This window comes from Empidonax traillii, unplaced genomic scaffold (assembly GCF_003031625.1).
Source record: "Empidonax traillii isolate 1590-97213 ecotype Southwest subspecies unplaced genomic scaffold, ASM303162v1 scaffold63:size2014119, whole genome shotgun sequence".
NCBI classification, from domain to species: domain Eukaryota; kingdom Metazoa; phylum Chordata; class Aves; order Passeriformes; family Tyrannidae; genus Empidonax; species Empidonax traillii.
In genome coordinates this window covers 781,607-793,397 of record NW_020955256.1, presented here as the reverse complement: position 1 = coordinate 793,397, position 11,791 = coordinate 781,607, and the positions used below count along the sequence as shown (strand labels likewise).

The following is an 11,791-nucleotide window of genomic DNA, read 5'->3' as shown; positions in this document are numbered from 1 at the left end:
TAAAGGTCTGGCATTCTTACATCTACAGATCTATTGCAGGAATGAGGCCTATTTTTTATTAAAAACAGAGTAGGAGCTTCAGCATCCCATTACGCAGGATTAGCAAGCAGTTCTTTCCTGCTTAAAGTCTCAATTAAAAGTTAATCAATTCATTAAATGCACTTTATTGAATTTAGTTACATTATCTCAGAGAGATGGAGACCAAGGAGACTTTACAGACTTACAGCAAGTAGAGTTGTAGGTTATGACTCAGTCCTTAAGCTTAGACTCTTCAGCTATTCCCTTCAGCAGGAAAGCAAGGAGTGAGTCCTTGGTTCCTCATTAGTAAACCCTGGTTTGATCCCTATTTAGACACTGAGGAATTTACCTCAAAACTGGAGTTTCTGCATGTGATGTGTTTATATAGTGGCAAGGTGTGTAGGCAAAGTGACAGTTTGGAATGTAGGAAGTAAATGAATAGCTGTTGATAGGCCTAAATAAAAGTGAAATGCCTTCTCTTCTACTCTCCTCTCCTACCTCCGTTCATTTCTTTCCACATTCGTGACTTCTGAGGTCTCGTTTGTTTGTTCCCAGTTTTTACTCTGTCAGTTGTCTGCGTTATGTTTATGGGCAAAGTGAACCATCTTCATTTACTTGCACTGATTTTGCTTTTGTTCTGCTGTCAGAATATAATCTGGCTAACCTTGTATGTTCACATAGGAATATATAATTTATGCACATGTCCCTGATAGTAATGGGTATGTGATAACTATTAAATAAGTTAACATTTTGCAAAAAATATACAAAATATTGATACTTCATCACGAACAAACTGGCAGTCAAGTCAGAAGCCTGTTTTGAGAACCCAGGCTTCTGTTAAAAAGCAGCTCTTTCACAGCCAGATTTCTAAAAATAAGGTTCTCTAGGCAGAAATTTTAAGCTATAACTCATTATGCAAAAGCTTGCACAGGAAAGTAACAAAAAAGATTTGGTTTATGGGGTTTTTTTAAAAAAAGAGTTTCTATCTTGTACCTTTATTTGTGTCAGGTTTTAATGCGTAGTTATAATCAGGGAAGAAAGGAGAAAGATTTCAGTGCATTGAGTAGTGAAGGAAAGAAATGGAAGCAAACACTTCTCAAGTGAGCTTATTGCTTTTTAATTAGTGCCTGTGGGAAGATACTTTGCTATATCAGTGCCATTTATACTAGTACTATCTTGCAACAGTAATGTGCAAAATGTTTCCCACGTCTCCCACCATCCTGTATAGCCCCAGAGCAGACATACATAAATAAGCAATGGAAAAGGTAGAAAACAGATTCAGTCATGCCTGTTTTGCTGATGCCTGATCAAGGGGAAAAAAAGGAGGGGAGGTACAGAAGATGGGAGGGAAGATGAAGAGTATATACTTCATAAATTCACTGTAACAGCTGTTGTATGAAATGCTGGGATTTGCTATTCCACACAGCACAGGATGAAGGCAAAACTTGCAAGACTGTATTTCTCTGTGTAATGAGTAGGCAGCCATGCGGTTAAATCATTTGCTTTCCCTGGGACACTGCTGTGTTCTTTGCCATTGCATTTGACTGCTCTCAGGTACCACAGTGTCATTCTCACCTTCGTTATAATTTTTTCTCTTGTACTTGACACTAAATGCAAAGTTTTACAGTGGAGCAGCTGCTGGCAAAGACATTGACCCAAAATAAAGCAGTCAGTATTTTACAAATGGTTGAAGTCACTTCAAACTTCTGGGTACAAGAAAACAGAAGCAGTGGAGGGACAAAAACTGTTTGCTCAGGAGGTGCTTCACAAAATCTTATTAGGCTTGTGCATGGCTACTGCCAGCTTAGTTTTCCTATTCACCCAGCTGGATTTCCAAGCATAATCTTAGCTCTTCTATGGAATACAGAGAAAGGAAGATATTCTCTCTGAATTCGGTGTCTTACACAAACAAAAGAAATATAGATAAAGAAATTGGTAAAAGCTTTTAAGATTTTGTATAACAATAAGAATTCTTTTTTAATATATAGAATCCAGGTATTAGTAAAAAACTTAGTTTGATATTTTGTATTGACGAGTTTGGACAAAAATCATCAGTATAACACTGATTTTTCTTCAAAATAAGTCAACTTATTGGTTACCAAAGTATTTTGCTGTATCTCTGTTGAAATAAACTTGCAAAACATGAAACACCTGCCTTGTGGGGTATCTTAGGCCTGTAAGCACATCAAGTCAAGTGCATAGTTTTGATTTAAGACTTTTAGTTGAAACTGCATTGTCACATCTATTTTCTGAAAGTATTTCTAACATATGTTATATCCTAGCATATACTATATTCTATCAATGTTCATTTTATTCCTAATTATAGCAATTAAATTTAGTTCTTGAAAATCAGGAATCCAAAATAATTTGGGCTCTGTTGTCGTTGTTGTGACACAGCACTGACAGCATTTCTTTAAAGAAGCATTTTAACTGAAGACACTACATGGAGCCAAATACACAGGAGAAGAAATTCTGCCATCGTGGTTCTTTACTCTGTGTATTTAATGTAGAGTCCAGAACATAAGAAATGAAATGATCCCCTCAGAGTGTTTATAATTACATGTTATTTACCCAAAAGGCCATACTCTGATCATTTGTCCAAATATGTACTTAGGTTTGTTCACATATTAAAAGTCTCTGTGGACTAAATCTGGAAGATTTTATCTGTCATTTCTAATGGAAATCTTCTCTGCTGTGTTGATTTTGACCAACCATCACAGTTTTCAGCCTGCTGAGTTATTTTAAATTCCTCAAATGCAGATTATGTACTTTATAAAATGTATGTTTCAAGGCTTTTTCCTGAGGTACACATTTGAACTACTGTATTATTGTAACCTAGTGATAGTAAAAGTATATAACTAAGGTTTTAAACCTCGAAGTCAAGAGTAAGGCATATTAATTAAGTACTTCAGAGGAATAACCTTAGATTTTTGAAGCATTATTATGCCATACCTTTGACAAATATGTTTTTTAATCCCCCCTCCCTGTTTATTCTGAATATTTCTTAAAAGTGGAATAGAAAAAAGAAAACTGTTCATGGCTTAGAAGCATCTTCAATTGCAGGGAAGTGTTTAGCTTTTTCCTCTGCAGGCAGAGGATTTAATAAAGTCTTGGCATTTGGGCTGAGATGTCTAAGGTTCAGAAAAACAGCTTGGTTTTATACCACCTCTCAAAATTCTGGTTTATAATGGAAATTCTATGAATCAATAACTATGGCATCATTAATAGCTATGGTATTGAGGGAGGTAAAGTGACAGTGTTCTTATTAGTTCTGTTTTGCCAGACCTATTAATTACTTAAATCCTCTTGCTGCTTTTCTGTGACTGTAAGCTCCACGAATGCTGCTTTGATCTTTTAGGAAAACTGCTTGAGAAAAATGTATGAGTCCTCTGGAGTCTATTTTGATGAATGTCATCAACTTCTGAGGGTTTCTAAACCACTACAGAATTTGTCACGCAGCACACAAAGGTTGCTTACTGTGTTTATGAATATAGATTGGCTTAACTTGGGGCAAAGATCTTCAGAAAATGCAGGCAACGTTGTGGAGTAGATAGAATTTATTGGAGATGGGATGTTCTGTTTTGCACCAGTTTGCTTCTTTTCTTCACTTACAAAAGTGCCTGACAAGAAGTAGCTTCCTGTAAAACTGTGTGGTTTGCATTCTAACTACTGCACTTTAAATATATTTTGTTCTCTGATCTTTTGCTGTATCTGGGGTAATCTCCTGATGGATCCCTATCCAAGTTCCTGGTGAGCTGTAGAATCCATGGATGTCAACCTTTCCAGCTCAAGCCAATTACCAGAGCATCTTATCCCTTTAGTTTAAGATCCTGACATTCTCTCTTGTGCACTGAAATCCAGCATTTAATACTGAGACCACACTCTGACTCATATTCAAGTTTTTAAGTCTGTTCCTATTTCCACTGATGTCTTTGAAACAAAAAAACCAACAAAGAAACCCCAACTAAACAACAAAAAAAACCCCATCCTAAATTATAAATGTAAATGGGACTAATGAAAGTGTCACACTCAGGGATCCAGATTCTTCTTCCTGTACAGGCTATCTGCAGGAACTCAGAGGAAATTCTGCCCCAAACAGATTACAGTTGCCTAGGACCACATTTGCTTGGGCTATGAATATCTCCAAGGATGAATTGTCCACCATCTGTACTTTGCCACAAGGGCACGTTACTTGTTTGTTATCTCTCAGGACCACCTTTTTTTTGCAAAGGTGCTGTTTAGCTGCTCAGCTCCTCTGGTGTAGTGGAAGGTTGTTGAGAACTTCAGACATTAATACCTGGTGGAAAATGCTTGAAACTAGAGAACTTAGGTAAGAATTATCACAAACATATATACAAAGTCTTCAGGGTATCTGACTTCAGGTACTAGCAGAAGTATGTAGTAGTATACTAGTAGATGAACTCGGAGCAAAAAACATTATTAGTATTGCCTAAAAGCTGCAGAAATACACTTGATCTAGACTTTTTTTTTTTTTTAAATTGTTTAAGTTTAAAATGTTTTAATTATTTTGTTGAAGAGATATTCATGTTCGCCAGAGAAACTGGGCAGAGTTGTTACTGCTAAACTGAGTAATTCCATATTTACATCACTGGTACTTTGAATCTTATACAGTACAGAGTAACACTGGGTGGGAATCTAGAAGTTCCCCCCTAGTAATTTATAACATATAAAAATCCTGTTAAAATCTTGTTTTTATATTGAAATAAAATAATCCATTAGAATTCTTTTTCCTGTGATACCTATTGGGTGTCCCATATTTTGGATAATTCACTGCTTAACATCTGGCATTGCTTTTCAAAGATATGAAAAAAAAAATGTTCTCTCTCTGCAATCATCAACATTCAAGAACATGTTGAGTTTTCTGAGGCCTAGGACACAGCTGCTCCAGCAGGCAACATGGCAAATAAATGTATTCCTTCTCAGCATAAGTTCCCTAGAGCATTCTTCCAGTCCAGAAATGGAGGCAGAAAGAATTCCATGTCAAAAGATTAATGTGGGGGCATTTCCAATAGGAGAAGCCACTCCTAGAGCTCCACTCCAGGTCCACTGAACAGATTTTTTGTTTTATTATTTAGAATTAAAGACACATGAGTTAAATAAATTATTGCCATCTAATGGTGCTGTCATCATCTCAGTATACAAGAGCTTTTCTTAAGGCTGTTCTTAGCAGAACATAACTCAGTTTAGACTTCCTTCTGGAAAACTGCTGATTATAAGATGTGGCTGGATGAGTCTTCTCTTAGCAACTTCAGAAAGTTCCTAAGTATAAAACCATCTCTGATTGCAAGCCTCCCATTTTCCAGCAACTTCTTACAAGCATCTACCATATCTTGACTGCCAGGTTTCTAAGCAGAAGGCTGGGTGTCACTAGTAATATAAACAATTAACCATACAAGAAATTTCTGCTGAATAACACAAAAGTCTTTTTATTATTTGTCTTGGACACATGCACTTTGGGATCTGAAGAGGATTGTGAAATGAACCTTAGTCTCCCCATGGATTGTTCTGTGTAAAATCAGAAGAAGACTGCATACACCCTCAAAAATGTGATTAGAAAAAACATTTAGGGAATTCCTGTGTTCTCTTCCAGCCAAATGTGAAGCTGGGCGTGCTGTCAACACAACTCTCGTTGAGCAACATGTCATTGCATGCCTGTAGATGTCCTTTGGCTGATGCTTTCCTTTGGGCATGCACATTCCCATTCACTTGTGCACATTGTCTGCTCATTTTCTACACAATTTGCTTTGAAAATGTTCAAGCATGTGTCTGTGTTAATGGTTAGAGAGATGAATTTGCTGGTTAGTAAGATTAGTAAGATCTGCAGCTCACTGTGGGTGACAGCAATAAGTACAAGTGATGTTGTTTAGCGATACTCTCTCATACAGAAGGCTCTGTGGTGACAAGCCTATTGGACTAAATGTGTTTTTTCAAAGTGTCACACTGTTTTACGGAGCTGCTTAGGACTGCACAATATGCTGTGTTCATTTTCTGGGGTTTTGTCTGGAATTTTTTGTAGCCTATTTGTGTAGTCAACTGAAGCATATTTCAGGATTTTATTAGTCTTCAGCTGCAGAAGATCCCAACTGCTGTTTTCCTTCCACCTCACTTCTTTTAGCCTGGAGCTCTGTCATTTAAGTTGTTTCTGTATCTGCTAAGGGTGATGGATTTTTAAGACAGTTACTTAGGGTACAGAAAAACGGTGGGATATATCATCAAAAAGTGATAGTCATTAGGAAGATGTTGTAGGGGTTCGTGGCAGTTTTAAACATTGAATTTGATTAATGAGAACAAGTGAGCAACATTTACCACAGAAGGTTTTCAGCAAATTTTTGCTTCCTATAAAGATAAAAGGAGGCTTTTTAAAACTGGAAAACATTCTAATAACTTTAATCACTAAATACACCAAAACATAAGTTTCCTTGCATTTGTGTGTGTCTGTGCGTTTCCTCATTGCCTGTGCCAATTTTGCTACTATAAGTAGGTGTTTGGATCTTTGCCTCTTCCTCCCCCCTACTACCAGCATGCAATAGGTACAGAGTTTTTTTCACTATCATTAGCTACAAAAAACCCCAGTTTAACATTTATGCATCCTGGAGCTGGGAAATGACAGGTGCAATGCACTCAGCTCTGAAACTGCAGGTACCTTTGAACACACAGAGTTGACACCCTGCTTTTTTTAACTTTTCTCTCACCATACAGTCATGTTTGGGTTCTCTAATAGACTGTCACTAATTAGCGTTTATCTAAGAAACTGTTGTGAGTCCACCTTTCATAACAACACCGAGATCTCATAGATGTGAGCATGCGCTGCAGACCTTGACTTCACTTGTCAATAGTGCTTGAAATATGAAAACTCAAGATAAATTAAGTCTTGCCACAAGCCATCTGGTACACAGGCGAATATTTTCTAGTGCTGGCAGTAATTTAATTCTGCATCTGCTTAACACATACAGTCCTTTGCAAAGCCTAGCGAGCTGACCAACTCTTTTTCCATCAAGAAACGAGTCTGTTGTACTCTCTCAAGTTTTCTAGATACTGAAAACAAGCTATTTTGATGACTTTTTGAACTTTAGGTAGGATCCTTTCTATTCCTTTCTTCCTGTGTTAGATTACTTTTGTACTGGATTTTAAGAGAACATATGTGGCATGTAGATACTGTACTGTCCTTTCAGTAGATGCTAAGAAGGTTCTTAACAGTCATCTTATTTTGCTTATTCACCCCACAACAAATTTTTTTGTCGATGTCATATGAATTACAGAATTCCTTGTGGTTATTGTGAAGGATTCTGTGTGCTTCCACCTGACAAGATTTTGGAAGCAAATGGAACTTACGCTCTTGGACTCCACTTTGATCAGCTAAATAGATAGAAAATAGTTACTGTTAGGCATAAAGCTAGTACTAGGCAGATCAAAAGGAATGAAAGGGTACTCTTTATATTGGCTTGAACAAAATAGCTTTGATGGAAGATTTTAGCATTCATGAGACCATAGACATTCCTTCTACCTTGCTTCTTGATGGTTTCCTGTGTGCCTTTGCTATGTGTTTCATGCTGGGTCTGTGCTCCCCAAAGTTCAAATTGGCTCTGAAATCCAAGTTTTAAGTGATCTGAGGACTCCTAAATCACTCTAAGTGATTTGTAAGGATGCAAAGCATAGTGCATCCTTTCTGAAAAATTGGAAGTGGTTTAAGTTGTCTATGTGATCAGATGCTATAGAGGAGGTAGGTGAGGAAACAGCGTTGTAGTGGAAGCTAGCATGTGGTACTATTTCAGAATTAAAAGCAATACAAATTCCGTAAATCAACTCTTCCTGCATATTCCTTTCTATCTCTTTTTCTCATACTATTTCAAACAAGTCTAGAAACAAATCAAAACATTTTCTCCTAAGCACAGAAGGAAGCAAAAGTAGCCATTTCTAGATCTATTTCTTAGGATTTGCAAAGTGTTCAGGACAACAGAAATGGTCCCTGTTAATGGTAGTTGGGTCTCAGTCAATTTGTCTTTCAACAAAAAACTTTCAGCAGAGATATTATGACTGATTTTTTACAGAACATTCAGCTACTGGCAAAGTAAAAAAAAAAAAAAGTTTTTTAGAGTTTCAATCTGAAGCAGAGCATAGGCTGTAAGGAGGCAGATTCCCAACTGAAGTATTTTCAACAGTACCAGAGAATACACTGATGTGTGTTTGTAAATAAAAGTGCTGAGTTGCTTCTTTTGGGGTTTTTACTCACACAGAAGATTATAAATTAAACATGGTAAAGTGAAGAACTAGTTTCTCAGTAATATTTTCAAACATCTAAAAAGTTCTTAAAAAGGGTTTATATGTAACTTCACTGGCATTAAAACTGTGATTTTTTTGTATTTTAATAAAAATAGGATTTATTGAAAGTCTGGTTTAATATCAGTTTATGCAACCAATAATTGTTTTAGATAAATAAAATAAAGAGTACGAATAAGGAACAAAAATACTAAATTAAATTTGGGATACAATCTTTACAGATAGCCAACATTTCACAGTGCCCTTTCTAAATTATGGAATAAATTTTAAAAATTAGTTTTTCTTGGGAGTGGTTAAGCTGACCAAAAGCACAAAATAAGCAGAAGCCTGTGAAGCTGAACTAAGATCTGCTGGCTGTATTTTCAGTGCCTAGTTACTCAGCAGTAAGGGACGATCATTTTGTAGAGAAGAAGCACCATCAAATCCTTTACAAGCCGTATGTTTTAATGGCACAGTGTTTTACAAGCAACACAAGAGAGAAAGGAGTAAGCACAAAGACAGTCCAATACTGTTAGGAAGTCCTTCAGCACAGGGGTATCATAGATTTAATGATTTGAGTTTCCTTTCTGAGGTTAAGCTTCAGCTTTAATCATGTTTTAACACTTCTTTTACATTTACAGTAGTAGGAAATAAAAGATTGCTTGTAGCATAGTGGCCATAATTTTATTTTTGGAAAGTCTCAGAGCAGAAATGCCTAACTAAATCGACATTTAAAGAAAATTATCTCAGAGTTCTTTTGTTACTTTGGTAGAGATATTTGGCTACTCCAAAATAGCCCACTGTAACATATTTAGTAAAAATGTTCACCTAGTCTTTCAGTTTTCCTGCACTACTTATTTTTGTCAATATTCCAGATTATTATAGAAAAGTATTAAAATAAAAATTAAGCAACACAAATTCTTTTGTGAATGCTGTAGGGTCAGGTCACATGCCTTTCCTCACTTTGTTAAGGCCTTCAGTTCCTTCATGGCTACTTGCACATCCTTCTAATGCCTTCTGGTTTTATGTTAACTAAGCATCAAATAGGAGTTATTTCCTTTCCCTAACGTGCATTTGGTGTGATGAAAGCAGTCCGTTGTTTTACTGCAGTGCCATGCTGCACATACCTGATGGAGCCCAAATGTTGGACAGGCTGTAAAGTGGAAATATGGTCGATATAGTCTGGTAGGACCAAAGCAGGAAACTGCTTGTGTTCCTGAGAAAAATCAGTTAATCGATTTTTGTACTTACTTCTGTTTGAACTCTTCTGTAGTTTTTCCACTTGACAGAAGAGAAAGAGGAAGAACCAAACAGAAAAGACATTTTTTCCAATTTGGATCCATTTAAAGGACACAAACATAAAACACCATGCCACTTAGCTTCAATAAATAAACAAAAAAGAAATAAAAAATCAGAGGATAGGGAAAAGTAGATTCTCAATACTGTTTTCTTTATAATGGCATTTAAGAATAGGATTATCAACAGCAACATACTGAAATGTACTGATTAGAATTAAGTTCCTTTAGATTTAAAGTAATAAAATAAAGGTTTATTTTACCTTTTACCTGATTTTTTCAACCCCCCTGTGTTATAGTGGGTGCAGACTCTTCTTTCAGTGATTGCATCTTAGTACTTTCCAGAGGCAGCCTGAAAGGAACATCCCATCTCTCCCGTAACCAAGGAGAACTTCCCAGAATTGCTCGGGTTTTGCATTATAATCTGAAGTAAACTGCAACAGGGATTTCTTTTAATGAGGCAGTTGAGAGGATGGAGGTGGTAGTCAGGCTATGTGACACTGTCAGAATGTTGCTAAGCTTTAGAGTGGAATAATTGTAATTGGCAACATCCTCATTAATCATGGCTAATGTTAATGATAGCTCCCTGTAGCGACTCATGAAGAGGTGATGGCCTTAATGAAAGCTGCCTTAGAGGCTAACAGATGCTGGTTGAATTTCAGTATTTTAAATATACAATTGTTCAGTTCTTCTAAATAAGGTGATGGTTTTTTCCTGCTGAATAATAATATGGGAAACTTGGTATTCAGTCCTATTCTTTACTGAGCTGATTTTTTTAAATTATTGAGTACATAATAGACAAGAGCAAAAGGAAAACAGTTCGGCATGCATTGCAAATTCAGATCCATGCACAGAGGTTAAATTTTATGTTTTCTGATCTGTGTTTTAATACTATAGATGCCATTGTGAATATACTGAATAACTCAAGAGTATTTACTGCTACATATAAGAAATATTGACTAAGATTTGGGAAAAGAACATAATAGTGTGCTGCTTTATCTCTCTGCTAATGCTTGATAGCTCAATATTCAGTGTTTACCAGTGTTGCTAATCTCCTGGTTGTGTTCCTAAGTGCCTTTGGCTCCTGCTGCTCTTTTTGTGAGCTTAATGAGGAGGAAAAGAAGAAAAATCAGCCCTTAGCTAAGGCACTGGGGTAAAACCTCTGAGAACTTCAAATTTTGGCTCTCCTACCATTTTATTCATGAGCATGGATATTTAAGAACTCTAATCTTGAATGAGTAAGATACTTGTAGTTTAGTGAAAAAACTGGAATTAGTCAAGTGCTTAAACTTAATACTTCAGTAAATACTTCACTGAACTGGAACCTGATATCTATGTTCTCTAACAGAAAAAAGGAGAAATAATGCATCCCTATTTCACTAGGCTATTTGATGATTAATAGAGTAATAGTTGTTAAATGCACATATTTTAGCTAACAGGAATAAAACTTTTACATAAATTTTCAGGGCATTTTTTTTTTAATTGGATTTCTCTTGCTTAGCCGGTTAGTCTTATGTCCTTCTTTTTTATATGCCTAATCATTTATTCTTTCTTTATCAAGATACAGCCTTAAAATATGTAGGCATTTATTACTCTACTTGTTATGTGCGTATTTGTCAATAATATTGTGAAAACAGAATTAAACAAAGGTGCCATTGTGCATGAGCTAGATAGGAAATGCATTTTATCATCCTTTCCAGTGATGGAATATCTTTTATGCACATAGGTGAAATGTATATTGACCCTTTTCATTCCCATTAGGTACTCATCTCTATATCATCACCTCCTGTGACACCACACCCCATCATGTCTTTCAGAATTCTCTTTGTCTCTGAAAGGGTCTCTTTGTCTCTCAGAATATGTTCCACAGAATTATCATTTTCCCTTTAGATACGTATCAATGTGCATGACATTTTGTTATTTTGTGCCCAGACTTCTCTGTGAATTTCTCACTCTCTTTAAGCTATTCCCTCCTGTTTAGTATATACAAGAATGCCAATTTTTGAGCATTCAAAGGAGATCTTTAAAAAGAAATTCTTAGCTTGACCGTGGCATTAGCTTATAATAATATAACGGCCAGTCTTCGCGAACGAAGAACCGGGGAAGGTCTTTCCACCTTCCAGCCTGCGCATTGGATTTTTTAGGTGAGACACAGTGTGCGCGGAACTGAGCCCACCCTTTAATCCTGAGGTTCATCTGCC

General features: G+C 36.3%; 1 protein-coding gene across 4 annotated transcripts in view; it reads left to right on the top strand.

Moving 5' to 3' along the window:
- Positions 1-11,791, top strand: part of PRKN (parkin RBR E3 ubiquitin protein ligase) — a 721,078-nt gene that overhangs the window by 269,488 nt on the left and 439,799 nt on the right. The window lies entirely within an intron of this gene.